Below are 20,492 nucleotides of genomic sequence, written 5' to 3' on the forward strand. Positions count from 1 at the left end.
AGATGTGTTACATGGCCTGTTTGTTTAAATTATGCCAAGAGTTGAGATACACCAGGTGTTGTAGACCATGGAGTAGAGCCCTTAAAACGTTTGCAAAAACCAGATTTCTGTTTACTGGTTTGACAGAATACAAAACCAGAAGGTTTACACTGAGAAGTTGAAAGATTGGGACTCTGTGCTACTATTTTCCTATCATTTTTATTAATTAAAGTTACAGAAATGTCACATATGTACTAACAGTAACTATCCAGTCCCTTTGTGTCTGTCTCTATGGTGAAATCTGTAGCATACGTAATTATGTAAATTATTTTAATGATTATCCTAGTAATTCTGAAATACCATAGGACAGTTCTTTAATACAGATCAAACCATGCTATCTTTACTCAACTAAACTTCCCTTAAGTTCAGTAAATGGGAGCTGGGTCTGAGAGACTTAATCTGTCAAAGTGTTTTCTCCCCATTACCTCTTCCATCAGGGGTGGCTAGAGAGAGAATGTTGGAGTCAAGGAGGTCCTGAGCAATTCTTTCAGAGTGAGCATGGAAGTACATAGCTGCAGTGACATGAAGAGACCTTAGCAAAGAGGATCTACCAGAAACGATACTTAAAATTGTTAACTTTTGCTTATGATCATACTAAGGATGTGTTCAGGCATTCAGTGCAGAGGTGGCTAGGATGAGCTTTGTGCTGGCCACCAGCTGTTTGTGTGCTCTCTACAGCTTCCTGCAGAGCCAGCAGAGTGGGGCAGATGAGTGATCCTCACCCACTTGATTGCAAAGTCAGCCAAGGCAGTTTAACCCACCATAGAAGGCTGTTTGAAGTAATCCACTTAGCTTTGCACTGCTGTGGGGGCAAGAACCTTTGGCAAGGGAAGAGGTAAAACCAGCGTGAGTTTTGTCTTAAGCTAGTAAAGCAGTTTCTGCAGTGAATGTCAGACCACAGCCTGAATCAGGTTCAAAACTTGCAGAGAAAAAGGTGGGGGGGAGAGACAAGGAGGATGGGGCAAGAGAGAAAAAACAATGGGAGAGAGAAGCAGAGAGAGACTACTCTTTCCCTCTTTAACTCTATGATCTGTTACCAGCCCTCTGAGCAAAACATATCTGTCTACCAACAAAATAAAGGCTAATGCATGTGAGCCTTCTCTAAGTTTCACCCAGTCATTTATTTGTTTTAGTGATTTTCTTCCCTGCCTTGAATAGAAAAAGATTACTTTTTAAAAACCAACTGCAGCAGCGGTGACATGAGTTATCTTCCAACCAAAGTACATTGTCTAGGATTCAGTTATCTCTGAGACTGCCTTTTTCTCTGTATCTTCTGGTGGTTATAACTTACAACTGCCTGGAGTGCTTTTATTGTCTGGTTCAAACATCCTGATGGACAAAACATTCCCACTGACTCTCTCTGGAACTCTCTCTCTCTCGAAGTCTGCCAAAGCCTGAGCTTCAGCGTGCACAAAACACACTGCAAGTAAAGTCTGCTTAATCTCACTTTGCATTTAGCAAGAGGATATTGCGATAGTCCCAGAAAAATGCTGAGAGATTTCTGTTGATCTAATGAAGAAGTTAATAATGCCATGCTTATGTGGAAGCATGTACTTGTGTACACTGGTTAGTGTGGATGAGTTGTGATACATAAAGAAAGGAGATCCCCAGGATAAATTCCTAATTCCAGCAAAGTCAGAGGTAAAACTGCATCTGACTGTAGTGGGACCAGCATTTTGTCTCTGTAGTTTATCCATTAGCATATCTGTATGCGATCAGGTCTCCGTCTGTATAAGACACATAGAGATTGCTGTCGTACAAAGAAATATACAAAATTTTTAATGTAACTTTCCTCAAAAGTTTCTTGACAAGAAAGTCAAGAATCCACTTATTGTCCATTAATATGAGCAGAAATATTAGAACACAGGATAGAGTATATGTGCGAAAATAAACTACTGCTTATCTCATTGCTGAAGTTTTTAAAAACCATTTTTAATGGTCTTGCAAGCAAAATAGACTCAATAGGTCTGATGTACCAATGTGTTACTCCACTTGTACATCAGTGAAACTCCATTGATTTTTGTGCTATTATGGCAGTGTAAAAATGAAATAACAGTGTTGAATCAAACCTACTCAAAGGCTGACTGATGGTCCTGTTCAGAAATCAGATGAATTAAGCAAAGCAAAATATGTTGAGAGGAGGTGACGTTCCAGCTGTGCTGTAGTGGGAGGAAGGATCACACACTATAACAAATAAGCTGGTTTCAATGATAAAACACATGTTTCACAGTGGAGAAATGATGTGAAGTGTCAGGACTATATACGATTTATTTAAAAGCCTCATCATTGCCTAAAAATAGCCTCTAGCTTGTGTTTTTCCTCTTTGAGAACTATACCGATCCTCAATTCTGCATCTCTCTCTCTTCACAGAATAAAGTTTGCTAAGTACGGGTTGCACAAGCAGTAAGATTTGTTGCTTTGGGGCTTGGGACAAAATCTAATTTTAGTAGGCTCTATGCTTCTGCTTATAGCGGCGAGGCAGAATATCAAATGAGCTTTTTAGCTGTGTTAGAATCACACGTTTGCACTGGTTACAAGGTTCATTTTCATAATTCTTTAAATGACTGGCCTTCACCCTAACATGAAAACAAGCCTTATTCCATTAAGCCCTCAGTTCACCCAACTTACTGAAAAATGGGCCCTCTGTATATTCTGAAGTTTAGTTCACATTAGCCAGCTGCTTGGTTAGGGTAATTTAAACCAAAACAAGACTAGTGCTTTTCTCTAAATAGGTGCTGTAGGCCACAATATGTTGTGGGCTTAAACCGTGTTATATCACTTTAAGATGTAAGTCTCAAACGTGAGAAAAACGTGTGTGATAAAATAAGACCAACATTGTTTTTGACCTAGTTTGAACAAAGGTGCAGAAAATCAATGAGCCCCGGAGCAGCCTAAATGCTTTGTTAGCCTTTTACTACAACATTATATATTACATGCAAATAATGGCACAAATTTAATGCTACTATTCATGTCAAGTGATTTCTTTGAATCTATATTTTATATTTTACAGATCTTGAACAGTAACATTTTTCTTTTTAGTGCAAAGTTGCTCAAGGTTCACTGGAGACTCTTTTAAATTGCTGCTTTCAGAGAAATAACAATGTAAAATGACATTATGATGTATAGCACCCTTCTGAAGACTTGAACCAGTGCAGCAGCAAGCCACTAAAACCTCTGGGAATGAAGCAATCTCCAGAGCACTATTGTCCAATTGTCCTAACTGGATCATTTTTAATTAGCTGCAATTAATTTAAAGTGACAGCACACTGAAATATCAAATCAGAAAGCACAGAAAAACACACTGGAATTTGAAAATTATCATTGCTAGATAGCTTTTCTATTCCAGAAAAGAACTGGATCCGAATATTACCTGCCTTAATCTGTATCATTTTTCATTAATTTGTTTCTGTAATGAAGATAAGACATGCAATGATCTTGCTAAGGTAGTGACAGAGCTTTAGTATTTAGCCAGCTGACATGCATCAGGCTAACAAGTAGTCCATACCCTTTTGCTGTTGGAGAGATTAGTATCTATCAATTCTAACAGTTGTCTCTGTTATGGCTAAAATAGTTTAGGATTACGGAGACAACAGACTAGAAGTTAGCTACATTTTTGTCCCATCGTGTCCCAATGGATTGGTTATTCCTGGAGGGGACGTAAAAGACCCCAGTTGAGACACAGTCCTTATCAGTAGAATTCAAGAGAAACTGAGATTTACCCCTCTGTGAAGGTAAATGTCAGAAATCCTGCACTTGTCAGTGCCAGAGGCATCCAAACAGAGGGATTTTGCTACCAAGACATGAAACGGTACCTATGCCCACACAAGCCTCCAGGCAATGCTAGCCTTGCGGCAGTTACCCTATCCCTGACTGCCCTGGTATGAGTAACCTGTACCCAATTCAGCATGGCTTGAGGGTGAGGAACTGCTGGATCTTCTCCTTTCTGATCAGTGCAGTCAGAGCATTAGAGAGTTCACGCAGAGGTTTGCTGTATCCTAAGGCTAGAAGAAATACATACCAGAGAAGTGGCTGTCTTTCCTTCTGCGTCTCCTTAGCACCATCAATTGGCACCAATGTGCCTTAGAGATATAGGCAGAAGTGCTATAGATCATATGTATCACACCAAGGATAGGTCACGGAATTTAGAATACTGAATTATGCAGTTAAGTGTTTCGATTTTGTAGATATTGTCAGGCCATATCTATGACAAATTAAAACGCTACATCATCTAATCTTGACACCACTAGAGGAAAAATATGTCCATGAGGTTAAATGGGGCCAAGTTTTCAATAACGTTATTTTAATGACAAGATATACCTCCACAATTCACCGTGCAAAACAAACGTTCTTGAGTGAACTTAATATGAATGAAAGAAGCTAAATCATCATCTGCAGAAACTGAAATCCTAGACTGACAACACAAGAGACAGGGGAAGACACAGTGGTCACTATTCTGTATGACTGTGCCCTTCCATCGCAGCCAAAAGGGAATAAGTCCTCCAAGGAACTGGTGTGGGTCCATCCAGTCCTTACTAACTGCACTGAGCTTGCTCAGAGGAGATCAGGTAGTATCATGAGGTACTTGTCCCCTTCTCTGCCAGCTCCTCTGCATGTGAACTAAAATAACTAGCTTGCTTCACAAACTAGTTTTCAGATGACAGCTACTGATGTAGTCAAACCAGTTACATACAGCAGAGAGGTTGTGTATGATCTGTGTAGTCTCCTCTCTTATGAACACCATGTTATTCTGCCTCTCTTACTCATCAGATTTTTATAGTTTGAGAATTTGATCATGAAGATGACTGAGTTAAGGGGACTGACAATTGTCTGAAATAATAATAATTTTCTGAGCATTAATGTATTAATATGATAGGTGGGTCAGTCAGCCATATTTTTTTCAGGAAAATGCAGTTGGAGGGGCAGTTATAGTTTCACCACCATTTGCCAAAAAATGCAAAATAAGAACCTGTGTAATTGTCAGAAAGGAACTTGTACTCCCTCAAACAAGGCCTTTGTTATTGAATCATGTTTGTATACCAAGAACGTCTAATTGGCCTTATGAAGTCAAGGAATCTACTAATTATCAAATGATTTCATGCCAGCAAATATGATAACTAAAAATACAAAAAGACTTCCATGAAGGTAAACTACTTATTATATCCTGTATCTATCTAAACCACTTTCCTTCTCAGCTGAAAATGTCTATATTTGTTCATGTAACAAAGGCAAAATGTTTGGAACGATTGAATAAAGTTAGCTCAAGCATTTTTAAATATGATTTACTCAAAACAACTTGATTGTTCTGTCTTATATTAGAGCCCCCGAAGATCAAGTTTATTTTACTACAGCATCCTGCTCCTCCACCTGCAATCAGGGCTTCCGCTAGGCCAGCTGCAGTGAGCACACACAGCAAGAGGCCGTCTCCTGGGACCTTAGGCTAGGAGTGGGCAAGACTTACGAATGATACAGTAAAAAGCAAAAGCATGGTGAAGTGAAGTCTCAGTACAGAAGTTCCATGAAAAGCCAGGGTCTGATCCAGAATAAAATTCTGGTATTTTGGTACCCTATCCAGAGTCCTCATTACTGGACAGATTGATCTTTAATGAGAAACTAGACAGAACTGGACCAGGCTCCCTTTTACAGCACAACCTATCTAATGTCTGCTGCATCAAAATGTCAAAAGTGATATAATTTCTTTCTTTCTTTTAATACTTTCAAGGTCCTTTTTTCCTTAGAGAGACAGAATCTATCTATAGCTGAGAACCAATGCAAACTGCAATAGGACTGAGGACTATCTATCACTAGAACACAACTTGTACATTCACAGCAAGACAGAAGGAAAAAAATACAGAACTATTTCTTTTTAGTTATGTACATGATTTTCTTGTTACACACACTAGATTGCCCCAAATTACAGATGTGTTAGTGGAAAAGATTAACAACCTCTCTGTACTTCTAAATGCTGGCTAGTGCAAGGGTTTATTTTTTCTTGTAGGTTTCTTTTTTTTTTTTCCTCCTCCTTTTTAGTTACTTGGCTAAATTAACAAGATTCAAAACAATATGACCTTTGATGCTTTTCTCTGATTCGCTATATCCAAGAGCATCTATTTTTGTTTGTATAATATCACAGCATAAACAGTATCGTCTTTTAACCGAGTGTGACAAGAGCTTAATTCCTGGCGCCTATGAATCAGGTCAAGAGCTCTGTTGATGACAGTGAGTTAGAGATTTACAGTAGACCAGACAAACTATAAAAACCTATGGTAGGGATTATGAGTTATCAAGATGTGCTGAGCTGGCACATGCTGCTAAGTCTGCGGTCAGCATTATCCAGGGGGAAGCTACAGTGCCACAGCTGCACAGCACTCTATTACTACCAGTTAGCATCACAGCAAGTATCAGCAATGGAGAGACTTTAAAAAGGTCTGAAGGCAGGAGGATAAAGAAGGGAAATCAGAAGGAAAATGCATGACAAACAGTAACGTCTCCAGGACTGGCAACTCGTAAATCCAAAGGTTGCTAGCAAACAAACTGTACGTTCAGCGCTTTAACAAAACCATTCAAGGAAATAACGTCAACATCAAATTGAAAGCTTTCTATTCCCTTGTTCTGGCAGGAAGCATGAGGAAAGCAATAACTGTGGGAGGCTGCAGTTTTTCATGCAGTGATTCTTTGCTCATTGCACATATCATCAACTGATTATTTGCAATGGAGGAATGTGCCAGGTAGGAAAAGGGTTTCCTGTTCTGTCAAGCTTTTCCTTGAACTCTATTCATTCCTTTCTTGATTTTTAATATATATAAACACATTGCTTATGGCTCTATGTACTCTTGCATCAATAAAAGCATAGGGGCAAACCAGCCTTTCTGAATCACTGGCTCTTCACAGACAACAATGAAGTTCACTGATTCATATAGCAAAAGGTTAAGCCTAAGTTTTACTTGCTCCAAATTAACTAGGTATCCCAAATGAGAGTCAGTTTGAGAACTAAGGTATGTTTAACAACGATTTGCCATGCTTCCAGCAGTTTTCAGCCTTCCTCACTGCAATATGGATAGGACTTGCTAAGGTCTTATATGTTCGATTATTTCACTTTTCATTTAGGTGATGGGCCTTCAGGACAGACTGAGAAAAATCATGGCCACTGTGACAGCTTTTGGGTTTCTCTAGGTGCTCTCTTCTGCACAGAATTTAGAATAGAATGAGAAGCAGGGGGTATGATACTTATTCCTGCCATGAGTTGTCCATCACAGCTTGCAGTTTGAGGTACCAGTGTTCTGTTTTTCTTCCAATGGCCTGTGCAGGGAACTCGATAATACTGAAAAAGGTAGAAAATCACAAGAACATACTGGTTTTACCAAAGGAAAATAAAAATGTAGTCATACTTCTTTAGAACAGAGAGAACATTTGCCCTGTCAGCAGTCATCTTCAGGAACATCCCCCCATCTGTCCAAATTCCATTTTATCTGAATTGAGGTTGGTCCAACTTGCCTTTTAGCTTCCCAAGTGAACTGGTTCTACAAGAGCAGAGAGATTAAACCTTCCGGTGTGATAAGAGAGAGGGAGACAGCTGAGTGCCATCTGCACATTAATAAGTCTACTTATGGTCTCAAATGTTCTCACATACATATCAAATAAAAGAGCTGCACAGAACGCCATCCTGTAGAGTTTCCCATAACAAAGAGTCTACTAAAAAAATCATCCCATAACATTCTTTAAGATTTATTGGAAGGAAAAGATCTGACTCAGCAAAGATCAACCATACCATTCCTACCAGATACCCAGGCAAGCCAAGAACATCTTGTAATTAATCGTACAAAAAGCAATTGAAAGATGCAACCATTACGCGTTTTGGTCTGAAATGAGCAAAGTATACATGACTTCCTGAAATAATTAGATGAACTGCATGCACTTGTGCCTTGCGGCAAAAGCCCTTCTTCCTCAATTTCCGAGTTTGATCTCTGTCAGGCTTAGCACAAGATTGATACAAGGCAGCTGTACCAGCTGTTACCCATTGCAGGAGATGGATTTTTGAAATGTGTTCCAATGACCTGCTAGAAGTAACCCACGTCTTATCCTTCTACACAGAAGTGCTGAAAACTCAGCCAGTGAACCACTGCTTTTTTCTCAGCCATTCTGGGCAACACTATCTTTCTGTCTGTAGAAAAGCAATGGATAAGTACCTCCAAATTCTGTATATAAGAATTAAACACCACCCAACCACTTTGATATATATGTCTCCCCTAAAAACCACTCCCACTTCACAGAATCTCCCTGTTAAATTTTAATATTATGATCTGCAAAGTACACTGAAATTTACCCACCACATGGAAAAGTGGGCCATCTCCGTGTCTGCAAGCAAGATGCACACTGACCTGCCGGCAGTGATTCCAGTATACAGAAGCTTACTAGCAGAAGACAGCCGTATAGCAAATGGTTTTATTTACCCCTTTCCAACTTTTTCAACATGCAGAAGCTCCTTGAACTCAATGGCTACTAAACCAAAATCCATATCAAACAGAGGCACTCCATGAACAGATTTCTTCCTTTCCCCCCAGTTTAAACAGCGATGCTACTATTAATGTACTGGGCTGTGGCCAAGTCAGCACTCATCGTACTGAAAAGCAAGGTCAGTGATCACAGACGATTGTTACTGGTTATGAAAAGATAATGGCTTACTATTCTTGAATTGAGCTATGCCATAAGAGCTGTAGTACTTTCCTTGAGATAGCCTAAGCAGAAAAAGTTTAGTAAGCCATCCTTCTGTTAGAATTTCCTGTTTCCAAGCTACGAATGAATGTTGGACAGATGTTTTCTCATGCAAAGCAAGTCCCCATTTTAGGATACAATGAATTCTGTAATACAAATGTGATATTTAAAATTTGAATAACTGATTTATGTTGGTGACCTGGAAGGCTTTATAAAACGTGGCAGAAAAGAGAACTAACTCATCAACGGCACAACGAATGTACGACACTTCACATACTAATAATGGCAGTACATAAGTGAAGTAAAATGATTTTTCATGAAATATAAGATTTTTTAAACTATTACTTACCAGAGTAATTGCAGTTGGCAAGGCTGAAGGAAGAGATTTTAAATCCTACGGTTTGGTGGCACCACATGGGTGGGAAAGCAGGAGCGAGTGGATTTTAAGACCAGGCACTTCAAAGCTGACTGAGAACTAGCAGTAAGCTCTATACGTGAGACAAAGGAATGAATTCAATTTGGAAAGCTTTACTGTGCCATCCTCGCACATCATATTACACGCTACAATTACGGGGGACATACTGTTTTTCACCCTTGGGACACTCACTTTATGATGAAGTGCGTGCTTCAAGAACAGCCGCTCAGTTTGGTTTCTGCTCACTGTGCAACTTATAACCTACATCCCACACCCCCTTTGCGCCTTTTGTGCCACAAGAGTCGCACAGGCTACGCAGCTTCTGGCCAGAGTGCAAACACTAAGCAATGCTTTTTCTGCAGTTGCTGTGGGCTCAGAATGGTAGATGAAAGATGGAGGAGACTCAATTGTGGGAGGAGTAAGGGTATAAAGGTATAGCCAAGAGGCCGTTTTCACAGGGGCTGAGGAGCTTATAGCTGCAGTTCACATCCTGGAAACTGAGCCTAGTGTTAGGCCTCGTCTTTTCCCCTGTCAGCCGCTGTTTGTGATACTCTTTGGTAAAGTTTGTGGCTAATTCCTTTCTAAAGGCTAATGTAGAGAGAGGATAACAGCCCTTCTTTAGTAACCACTTGATAATTCAAATGCTAGAAGTTTGTGCATTGATCTAATAATCTAAAATCCCCTGAAGATAAACTAGCAGTTACGCTGTAAGCATTGTCAGTTTTAAAGGTGGAACAATAGATAAAGTTATCTTATAGTAGTTCTGTCAATCAAGATTTAGCTAACGACAACCAAACTGGCCATGCAGCCTTATCATATTAGTTGCTTTACCATGTACACCATGAAGCATCCTATTTATTCCATAAAACTACTGCCCTATTCAGGGCACGGGTTGAATGCTGTGCCCAGGACAGTGCAGTCAATGAGCCTGGTGTGAGGTAGGATTCTTACCTCATCTCTTCCACTGGTTAAAACACATGAAAAAAAAGCAGTTATGGCTAAACCCACTGAACACCACTGTGAAGAAATGAAGCTTATCTTTCTTCTGCCAAAGAATTTTTATATGATGCTGAACAAGCCACTTTAAGACTTTAGAGGGAGTCACCAGCTGTGTTATTCCTTAAGCTTCAAGTGATCAACATGAAACACTGGCCAATTCAAACTGCTTGCTATTGACTGGAGCTTCATTTTGAACTTTAGATTCTTTTTGTAAAAAGCCGAATACTGAGGGAAATCAAAACTGTAGGTGGTTTTGAAGTTTGGGGTTTTTTTGGGGTTTTTTTTGGCCATGCCAGAACTTTGTGTATAAATAAGAAAACAACTGAGTGAGAAGGGTGAAAAAGGTAATCAGTAAGAAATTTTTCATTAAGAGGGTGGTAAGGCACTGGAACAGGTTGCCCAGGGAAGTTGTGGATGCCCCATCCCTGGAGGCGTTCAAGGCCAGGCTGCATGGGGCTTTGAGGAACCTGGTCTAGTGGGAGGTGTCCCTGCCCATGGCAGGGGGTTGGAGCTAGATCATCTTTAAGGTCCCTTCCAACCCAAGCCATTCTATGAAATAAAGTCTGTGGCCATACAGTGAACAGAAAATTGTAAAGAAAGGTAAACAACTTTTTTCTCACTGAGTAGCAGGAGTCTGATGGAAATAACATGGGATCACAGTAAGGCCTAATCATAACACACAGTTTTGGGTTGTTGGGAGAGGAATGAAGAGCATTTTAGATGTTCTGTTTCCTGAAAAGTAGTTGATTTAGAGAAACAACTCCAAGCAAGAACATTTCTGGAGAAGTATACAGAAGTCCTAGGAGGTAGGAGCTCCCAACCAACCTTCTGTACTCTATTGTGGCACTTCTTGAATCAAGACCTTAAGCTGGTGTAGTAGTCAATTAACAGTTAAACTTGGTCTTGCAAAGGTATTTCATTATTTGTGGAAGGTATCTATGTAAGGAGAGAGGGAAAAATCAAGACTGACAGTGATAATGTGTGTTACTGTCCAAGCTCTGGGATAAAAGCAAGGATTGACTTCTCATGGGGCAGATGATTCTGAGCATCACAGTGCGATATGGCAAACTCACACAAACAGTAGTCACATCTGGCTGCCGTGCTGGGAAGGGTTTGTGGAGAGGAGCAGAACAGGCCTGGCCTCTCTGTTTTGGGCTCTACAATTAGGTATTGCTAGTCAAACTGCAAACCAGCAGAATTTCTGACCCACCAGTCAGCCAAAGGGAAAACAGAAACGCAGCAGAAGCCAGCAGAAGTACAGTTGCCAAGAGATGTGCTGCTTGTCCAGGAGGAGAAATATGAAGAGATCAGTCTCCTTTATACCTGGAAGTGGAATATCTTTATTCTTCCCTATAACAGTTGTCTGGCAGGCAGACAGAGACAGTTCAGCAGCTTCCAAACACAAAGACACCAGGCCCTGAGTTCACCAGAACTCACGTTGAGGAGAGGCAGGTTTAACTGGGACTTAGATGAGAGACTTAAATCACAAATCCAACCAGGCAGAGGAAGTGGCACTTGCAATTTGCTTGAAAATGGTTTTGAAATAAGTGTCTTGCGGCACTGCACAGGTCCATGCACCAGTGTTGGTGGAGGGTTTTTTTAAGGCTGCAGTCCAACTGTCTTGTGACAATTACAAGTAATCTATCTTTTTGAAAAAGAGAAAGAAAGGTGATTATACACAGCCAACTAAAAAGCCCTGGCATTTAGATTGTTAACTTCCCTACTGTTTAATTAAACATTGTATCATTCTCCATATTAGGTCCCCAAATCTGCATGGCTGGTCCTGTTACATGTTACTTCAGGCTTTGGGGTTTGAAGTGAAGTTATTACCTTTGTAATGCAAAACATCTATGTTTATAAGAAAAATGTCTTTATGCTTATGTACAAATAATGATTAGAGTTCTACACAGGCTTTTGGAGGTTTGTAAAGACTTCCCTTTAAAACTGCTAATATAAATAAATTTACTGATATCTATCCCTACTGTTAACTCTTGATGTTTTGTACATCATGTCTGATACATATGATATACACAAACAGCAATATAAGGCCTGCCATGTTAGAGAAGCGTTAAAAATGTTTACTTCAAAATAAATCTTGGAAAAAATAACATAATCTGGATTATTTTCTTGTCATCTCATTTGCAGGACCAGTGTTAGGCACACTGTATTTGCTACTTTTTGCGGGACTCTACATTACTTATAGAAAGATATTTTCCATCTACTATTCAACAGACATCAATTTCTCACTTATTTATCAAAAGACATCACAGACACTTAGTTTCCTCTTTGTATTGCCATATTCCCCGTGCGCTGGGACTTTTAAAACAGACTATGCTTTCTTTTGCAATATGAAAGAAAAAAAGAAAAAGAAAAAAAAGATGTTCACTTTGGCTCATCTGCTACGTTAATCACAACTGCTTGCAAAGGATTGCCTTATGACCACTACTTTAGAGTTTTTGAAAGCTTTATAACATTTTTCTGTGCTATGTAAGCATGCTTTTGGGCAGCCTGTCAGTCAATACACTAGGGCTTTGAAAGGATTTTAATCTAGTACATGCTGATTGTGTATCTGGTGCTTTATATTACATAATTACAAACAGCTTTGCTTTAAACAGATATGGGCTTCCTTCATCCCAGAAGCACAACCACCTCTAGTTGGAAATACCAGCAGCTGGTTTTCAATTGGACAGGACATTGCAAAACCATTTTGGTCAAAATATGAAATTGCAGCAGCAGGAGAATACTCTGTTGAAACTATTTGGAAAATTCAAATGGTGCCATATCTCCAGACTGGAACACAGCACAGTGAGACAAATAACGCGGTCTTGTCAAAATACTCAGCTGGCGTAAGTCACTGTCATGCCACTGCTTTCAAAGTAGCAAGGCTGATTTACATCAAATGGTGAACTGGGCCCTCTTTCTCAATTTAGGGTCATTAGAAAGCTGGCACATGCAGCAGCGCAGACACCCCCCTTCATCCTACTGGGACACTGGCTCAGCGAGACGCCTGCCTCCTGCACCACAAGGCTCCTCCTTGCAGTTTTTCCCCTGATGTCTGTCATCCAAATATTGATCCACTGCTCAATTCACTGACAAGATTGCAACTTTGGCTGGTATGACAGGCTGGTTTTATTCCAATAGGGTTTTTTATAAGATACACCAACATTTAGCTGTGCATTTTGTAAAAAAAGTTTAAAAATCTCAAAGTTGTCTCTTAAGGTTAAAGGGACAACTTCTTCCTCCTCTCTCTAAAGAGAAGCAGGTAGATAAAAAATTCAATAGTTTTATCAGAGGCAAGTGAAATTTATTACATGAGAAGGACCTGAGAGGCTTGGGATTGTAGACGGTATTGATATATGCCTTCCAGGAGCTTAACTAAAATGTTATTTTGTATCTGCCATAAAATATAAGAAAATATTGATGGCTTTTTTTAAACTTGATGTCAGCAGGGTATAATCAGAAGAGGAGCGGATGAAATAAAACATGGAAGATCTTTCTTCCCTTGCTGAGGGGAACTTACATACCTTTATTTTTACAGATGAAAATCTAATGTAACGCTTATTTGGTTAACTGGGCTTCAGCTTGTGGTTTGGTTTAAACATTTTTTTGCTCACTTTAGTCTTACAGGGATTGTCTCTGTGACTGTAATGTCTTTTGAAGGGACAAATTGGCGAGCCCAACTATTAGCTGGGTGACATCAAAGAGCATTAATCTTTTGTTCTATAGCAAGGCCAAGACCACATTAGTGCATTTCACCCAGTCATTATTAAGACTGTAGCCCAAGGGTGTAATAAATGTTTTATGGCATGCAAACCAAGGTAATGGAATGCAAATTCCATAATACATCCATACATTTATTTTCTAATAGAGTAAATGATGATGTATTTTATCCAAGAAGAGCTGCTGAATGACAGCACAAGTTCAGAAATTCAGAACTGAAGATAAATTTAGCCCTTACTTAGTTTGGGACAGCTATGTGAAACAAAAGAAAAAAAAAGAGGGCTATTTGTTAGAAATTACTTGGTAAAAAAAGCTCTAAGAGCGAACACTTTCATCTTATTCTTTAATGTAAATCTCTTTTTGGGAAGGTGGATGTGGTTATCTTATATTTTTATTTCTAATTACATTTCCCTCTTTGAATACTAATGGATTATTTTGCTTATATTTGCCTTAGAAATACATGGGAACATTAATGCATGAGATTTTATAAGTATCAGGGAAGGCATTTTCCCAGCAGAACTTAAGTTATGCTTTATTATATTGTATTCAAAACCCGATGGATTAAGAATTATTCCTGAGGTACAGCAGTTTAAGTAACCTAAATAATAATATAAATACGTGTCAGTGTTCTTGCTACTTTAACCTCTCAAACTGCACTGCAAAGGTTCCAGTAAACACAGTGCTGGTTGACTGGATTAGTGTGTGAAACCTCTGTAAGCCATTTTATCTGCCCCTAAGAAATGTTTTCATTTCATTCTTACCTTATTTCCTGATGATGCACGGTGCTTTTGATCCCACCTAATAGACAGTTTCATGTTCATTCATTGCTGTGTTTCTCAGATAGAAATACAGTAACTGAGAGAGTAAATTGTATTACAGAGTATAGCCCAAGTACACACTCAGGACTGATAAGTAAGTTCTAAGACTATAAAAGGCCTTGTAACTAACTAAGGAGAATGGACAGGGAAAGGTTCTCAGAGACTGCTGCACACCAAGGTCTGGATCTTGCACAGCCAAAACAATACAGTGACCCACAGCAGGAAAACAAAACTGGTTGAATTCAGTTCTCTCAATCCTTATTCCCTGGGGTCATATCTTTCTCATGTCGTTCATAAGACAAAAGGTTTGTCTATGCAGCATAAAAGTTAATGACAAGGACATCAAAGCATTCTAGCCCCTCACATCATTTTTTACTGAAGGAAGTTGTCTCAATGACGTTGGATCATCTGTGGGATCCAGTTCCGTGTCACATTCCTGACTGAAAGCATTTATAGCTAATCCAAAGCATACAAGAGTTATTGGAAAGATTCCCACTGACTCCACTGATCTTTGGATCAGGCCTTCTATAGATCTACAGCATTTAACATGTCCCTACTTGTGTTTTCTATCCATGAGCGTAAATTTAGAAGAGAATAACTCAATGGGACAAGCTCATCCCTAGTGTTGCCGGAGTTACTCATAATTACACTTGGCACCTGGGAGCCTCATTCTGTATATGGAAGCAATCCCTTTACGTCTCAATGCTCCTGATGGCTAGGGCATGCAAGCACTATTCCTGTGGTGACTGAGTATTTCCAGGTGAGGGGAAACTTTTTCTGCCAAAGGGAAAGAAAGAGAATATCAGTTTAAAGGGATCCTTGAGCAGCACTGATTCTGATAGAGAAAGCAGAATTAGTTGCTGCGCTGTGATCCCTGCCGTGGTTGTCAGAATCTCACGGAGGTGGTAGCGCCCTTATTTAGGCTTCACGGCCCAGAAGTTCTAGAATGGAGTGATGAAAACAAAGACAGGCAAAACCAGACAGAAAATATTCTGAACAAAGCAAACCATTGCACTTAATTTCAATAGAACAACAGAGGAAAAACCTGCTGTTCAGACACACAGCCTGGGGTGTTGCTGAAATATGACTCTCTTAGCACACTAGGCAGTCAGACCTATTACTTTGCAGTGGAGAAGGAAGCCAAAATGAGGAAGAAAAGGCACACACTGTAGTGCATATCTCTTACCTAATTGTGACAAATATGCCCCCAAGAGAAGAAATGCAGTTGTTCTTAACTTTGGGAAGTGCAAGAAGGAAAGAGAACATTTCTTCTCACAGAGATATAATATACTGGATCCGCTAGTTGCCAACCATGATAACAACCTCTGAAATAGCCCAGTATTAGCATGATGTTTCTTTACAAGCTTACTAAATGTAGAAGCCCACCTAAGTTATGTCTGTGTCCTATCTCCTATGCAGAAAGCTCAGGATTGATGAGCGACGAGATTACACGGAATACCTGACTGCAGTCCTTTTGGGATTCAGGGAGCCTCTGGCAGGGTAGATTGAAAGCAGCGTGTTGGGTCTTATACTACTGCACCGTGGAGCTTTCATCGAGCACCAGGGGCTACTGGAAATTTTTAGCTGCAGTGTCCTCTATGACTTGGCATCACTTTAATTTCTCCTTATACTTTACTCATAAGAATCATAAAATTATTCAGAGTAACTGCCTAATATTCTGAGTCTACAAATACCGATACAGATGCTGTACCTTATGTAACTGAGCAGCTCCTTTGACTTTATTTTTCCTGAGAACAGGACCAGAACCACCAGACTTAAACGTAGTTTGTATTAGTAATCTAGGTTTGGCTAGTAAATTAAATAACTTCAGTAACAAGAAGGATAAAAGTTGTAATGAATGAGTAAATAAATAATCAATCAATATTCACCTGGCATTTCATATCCAAATTGAACATTTAAGATAGTCTTTGGCATGATGTAAGCACTCACTATCGCAACAGAGGGTATATTGAATATCTGATATGTGGTGATGGCCTTTGAAGACAGCTATTAGAAAGCACTTAAGTTTACTGCCCCCCTTTATAAGATTTTTAAAAAATAATTGTTATAAAACAAGATGCTAACTTAGCAGTTATAAACCTGTCTATCATATAAATTAATAAGGGGTGGAATCTCATTGGTATATCAATTAAAAAAAGTTTAATTTAATCCTTTGAACATACTCTTTTGTTTAAAAAATATGAAGCATATGGAGATAAAGTCTATTGGACTATTTATTTTTTGGACTTGTAATAAAAAAAAAAAAAAAAAAGAAAAGAGGGGGACACGGCTTGGACACTACTGAAAAATAGCAAGAACCCCACTCTCAACTTATCCTGGTTTTTTCCCCCCCAACTGAAAAATTCAAATGTGACTTTCTTAAGAAGTCCTTTGGTTTATTTGTATTTTACCATGGAATTTCATCTGCAAACACTGACTGTATTAATCATTACTTCATCAGCTCATTCCAATGACAGTTAGCATTAACCTCTGCTAAGTGATATGCTAAACTTACAGTTTGCTAAGTGTCAAAACTAAAATGCAGTTCACTTATCGGTGTGCTCCCCTCCCCTTTATTCTGGGAATGAGAGCTCTTTCATTTTCTATTTCCTTATGAATGATTAAGGTGAACTTGTTCAAGTTAATGTTTAATTCTTAAGCAGATATTAAAGAGCTTAAAAGGTAAAATGCACAGAAGTTTATGCATTTCTTAAGATTGTGAGAGGTTTATTCCATTTTATGTTCGAAAGCTATAGAGGCTAATTAACTTCTTTACATCATTAGTGCAGACAATTCCAATTTGAGTTTAGATTCTTTTCTTTTACTGGTAGTGTGGATTTTAGAAAAACAGGCAGGATAGTTATGAATACCCTACAACACAAATGTCTTGAAGTAGCACAAACGTTACATACAGACTAATCTCAAACTATTACAGCAAGACCTAATTTAAGGTTTGAAAAATCAGCTATGAATTTGGGTGCTCCTGTCTGAGAGAAAAGCAGTTCGACATTTTCTGCTTTAAATTGTCTCCAGTTAGCCATCCAGAATCCTTAATAAGTTATTAAAACCACAGGTACTTGTTGTAATTTCAAATCTATCCCCAATAAAATAAACAGTAAAGATCCTCTTGCTGTTGTGGTTTGGAATAAGACTCCATGGTACCCCTCACCCCAGCCCCCCAAAAATTCATTCAGGAAGGTAGATCCCAGCTTCGCTGAATTGCAGCTTCGCTCATTTACCACCAGAATTTGCAATTAATTAGGTGCATGACATTTACTCATATGAGTGCAGCTGCTGAAGCTAGAGGGTATAACAATCAACATTGCTCTTCCATGTTCCGCTCCACTTCCATTCTCCCTGCACCCCTCTGAGCAAAACTCAGGAGCCAGCAGAGTTGTTGAGGAGGGAACGTGAAGGCAGAAAGGTGAAATGACACCCTGCTAAGGAAGGACGCTATTGCTAATGGCAAATCCGGGGGGCGTGGTTGTTATTTTTATGGGTTTATTGAAGAAAAAATTAACTTGTACTTACAGCAAAGTAGTATAATGTGTCAGGGTTTGTTGGAATTGGGATCTTAAAAACCATGTACTAGAATCTTCTAGAAAATCAATATGCAAAAAAAAAAAAAAAAAAAGACTATACTGTTTAGCATTTCTCCTTGCATTGATTTGCTCAATTGTTAACAGCATGAATATGCTATATAACCCTTAAAATGCTAATGAATTATTCTGAGTCAGGTTCTCTCTATCAGCCTGAATATATAGTAACGTACAAAGGTGGAATGGGAAGGACATGCTTTACAGTTTTCCTTTCAGCTAATGGCTTGCCTGTAAAATGAAGACACCACTGAGTCTGGGCAAAGACCTTTTATATAGTGGTATATTAAGAGACAGCAAGTGATTCAGCACATTTCCTGTATGCTGCTTCACTCCCTATATAAGATAGAGAAGGTCAAGTGGTTCCAGACATTTTAAATGCCTTTTTTTTTTTTCCCTGCCAGAATATCTCTCTCTGCCTTTCTCTTGGCAGGTTAGGAATGGAAGCTTTTTTGACTCACTCACAGCCTTAGGATATTTTCTTGAAAATTTTCTTTTAGCATCATATTAATCTATTCTAGATGAGACTAAACCAGAAATTACAGTTACAATTTAAAATCTATCTGGTAGAAGAGAGTGATGTGGACAGTGGCAACTCACCTGTCACTTCTATCACTGCATGTGAGAAAGTAAAGATCTGTTTTTTAAGCCAATTCATTTCTCTGTACCATCCCAGGGAAGACCTACCCTTGTATCTTTAAGCAACAATCAAATGATCGGACTTAGGTCTACACCAGAGAAACAAAGAAAGAGACAAGAGAAAGGGAACTGTAGGACAACACAGATTAATTTTGTTAGCTGTTATTGATAGCAACAATTTCCTGATTTATGATACAGGTCTATGATTACAATAAGTCATTAGCCAGCCAGTAAGGTGTGAATGGGCAAAAAGGAGAAACAATTTTGAGACAGACAGGCAAGTCAACATTTGGCTACAAATGCTAAACGAGATGTTCCAGTAGCCTTGGTAATGTGGTATTCATTCACTAATTCGACTGAGAGCATCAGATTCTTCAGATCACAATGTGTGAACCCCATTAATTTGACAATTGTGCAATAGGTTTTAATTTTTTCCAGATTTCCAATCCCAAGCACCTTAATCTCCAAAAGCCTCATTTAGTTCTGTGCAATATCAGTGGGTGAGGACGGCGGTGGAGAAAAATCATTTGAGAGTCATATTACTACTTGAAGGGGAAGGTGAGAAGGAAGTTCTGCTAGAGATGGTACATGAGACTGCAGAGTGGACTTCTAAATTATTCAATGCTCAATTGATTTGCGCCCAATATTCCTGCTGAAATTGATTTCAATCCAAATTTTTGCTGCACTGATGGTTGGCTTGAGAGAGAAGAGAACTAACTGTTGGGAAAACTTCCCCAGGCCAAAGCCATAATTTTGGAGATGCCCTTACACACGGTCCTAGAGTAGCTGGATACAGTGGCCGTAAATGCAGCTGATGACATTGAAGTTAACATCCTCACAGTTCACTTAGAAATGTGAAAGTCCCTATATTATGTATTTTTTTTATTACAAGCTCAACACAAGTGTTCCTATTGTGGACTTTTTCAGAACCATAAAGACTAGATGTCTGTTTAGCAGATGACTGTTCAGCAGAAGCTGATAAAAATCACTAAAGAACAAGCTAGTCCAAGATTACTTTTGGTAGAGATTCAACATTACTTCCAAGAGTTTCATTGCCTTAAAATTTCACATGGTTTAAGAAAATATAAGTTTTGGTGCGTATTTCTCTACAGAAGGAAAAAAAAAAACAAACCACCCTCATTTTTCATGCCATTCCCTCCAGACGAGGTAAATGCTTTCAGCTAGTAGTTTTTAAAGTTGTCAACACAGTAATGGGAAGGCTGTTACTGTGGCTTGACCACAGGTAAGAGACATATTCTGTCACCCATTATCACATCTCCTTATGATATATGTGTCTTCAAAGAAGGAAAAGGATAGGCAGGCTTCTTCATGATACCAAAATATTTGTATTCGTTCATTTCCTTTCTATTCTAGCCCTGCTGCATTGAGACACTGCACTGACAAATACAGGTCAAATCACAACCAATAGTTTCCTCTGAACTATTTCCCCATGTCTGGAGAAGTTACACCTAGAGAGAATTGGGTCAATATGTTTGATTGGGGAGTTTCTAAGGAAAGGGCAGGCTGTAGCAAGAAGTGATTAAAGCTATTAATTTA

General features: G+C 39.0%; 1 long non-coding RNA gene across 1 annotated transcript in view; it reads right to left on the reverse strand.

Annotated features, from left to right (window-relative positions):
• Window positions 1–3,065: 3,065 nt before the first annotated feature.
• Window positions 3,066–20,492, reverse strand: part of LOC141744842 (uncharacterized) — a 41,110-nt gene continuing 23,683 nt past the window's right edge. The window contains exon 3 of the long non-coding RNA XR_012587600.1: window positions 3,066–7,357. This is a non-coding gene — a long non-coding RNA (uncharacterized LOC141744842). The remainder of the gene's footprint in view (window positions 7,358–20,492) is intronic.

This window comes from Larus michahellis, chromosome 6 (genome assembly GCF_964199755.1).
Source record: "Larus michahellis chromosome 6, bLarMic1.1, whole genome shotgun sequence".
Classification (NCBI taxonomy): Eukaryota; Metazoa; Chordata; class Aves; order Charadriiformes; family Laridae; genus Larus; species Larus michahellis.